Genomic DNA, 1,765 nt, shown 5'->3' on the forward strand with positions numbered 1-1,765 from the left:
TGACAGTCAATAATGTGAAGCCTGTGTAGATGAGGTTTATTGGAAAAGGTTAAGATAAAACTTTTTCTTTTACTCAGTTTGTCCTGTTTGGTTCTAAATAAATTGCTTGATTTCTTGTGGGGGGAGGCGGAGGAGAGTTCTGTGCACAGGTCGCCTCACAAAAGTCCCAAGTTCCCTTTCTATCTTGGAGATCCCAAAATTGAAAAATGTAGATTTGGATGATGCTAAGGAATTCTGATCAGTGTGTGCCTCCAAAAAAAGCCTTAGCCCAGTGTCAAAAGATTTCTGTCTCTTAGGTTAGAATAAAACATACTTTACTTGTGACAATGGCTATGCACCAGTGTTAAGGCATTAATAATACAGAGTTGTGCAATGGTTAAAATGATAAGTTTTATGTTATGTATATTATTGTAGCATAATTTTTTTGGGGGGATACCGGGGATCGAACTCAGGACCTTGCACTTGCTAGGCAGGTGGTTAAGCGACTAAGCTATCTACCTGGCCCCTCTATCATAATGTTTAATGTATATAAAGATAGAGCTATTAGGTAGTTAATAAATTCACATGCTATTTTCTTGGATTTTGAGATATTTATTTAACTAGCTTTTTCCTTTTTAAAAAGGCTTTATTTATTTATTTATTTATTGGTACAGGCTCTCATTACGCAGCTTGGACTCATAGTGATCCTCCTGTCTCAGCCTTCCCAGCACTGGGATTACAGGCACATGCCACCACACCCAGTTTTGGTGGCCTGCACAGCATGCCCAGGGCTGGGATGGCATGTGGTACTGGGGATTGAACCTGGGTCCTTGTGCTTGCCTGGTAGGTGCTTAAACTGCTGAGCTATCTCCACAGCCCCATATTTTGCTAGATTTTAAAATTTACAATTTTGTGATTTTTTTTCTCATCCAAAAAAATATTCATTCCTATGAAAAAATTAATAGATTAACTCTTAACCCCTATAGCATCTTTTGGGTAGATATATATCAGTAACACAGAAAAGTGAGATTTGTTTTATATATTGGTATATACATATAACACATTTTGCACATATATGTATTAAGTTTAAATAAAGATTTACAATAAAAGACGCATTGCCATTCATACTCCAATACTCCCTGTTGCTTCAAACACACTCATCACGTCCTTCTTGCCATTTCCTAGCATTATGATGTGCCCTTGTTTATCTTATTCACTGAATTTGACTGTGTAGCTTTGGGCTCGTCCCGAAAGTCGAAATGACCATGCTGGGCACGGTATTCTTGGTGCGCAGACCGCCCCTCCTCCACCTTCAGCGTTGTCCATCCGTCATCCCACGCCGTCTGGGCTGCAAGGTTTCTGCTGAGAAGGTGGCTCTCAGGTAAACTGGAGGGAGCACCTGTATGTTTTCTTTTCCTTACTGCTTTCAGAATTCCCTTCGTCTTTAACCTTCATGAACTGATTATATTATATCCTGGATGTAGACTTATCTGGGTAGATTCTGAATGGTGAGTTTTGACTTTTCCATACTTGGTCATTTGTATCTTTCTCTAGATTTGGCAAGATTTTATTATATTTTTGAATAAGCTTTCTATCCCTTTGGTATATTTACTCTTTTGATGCTATTCTGTAGTTTCTATAAGTTTTCTCCATTCCTTTTGTTTTTTTTCCTTCCTCTGATTATGGATTTACAAATTTTTTTGATTTATTTATTTATTCAGTCAATGTTTGTAGTATATAATAGTCACATTCCTCATGGAAAATTAACACAACTTAATTCTTTCCA

Source organism: Octodon degus, unplaced genomic scaffold, assembly GCF_000260255.1.
Source record: "Octodon degus isolate 3935 unplaced genomic scaffold, OctDeg1.0 scaffold00037, whole genome shotgun sequence".
NCBI lineage: Eukaryota > Metazoa > Chordata > Mammalia > Rodentia > Octodontidae > Octodon > Octodon degus.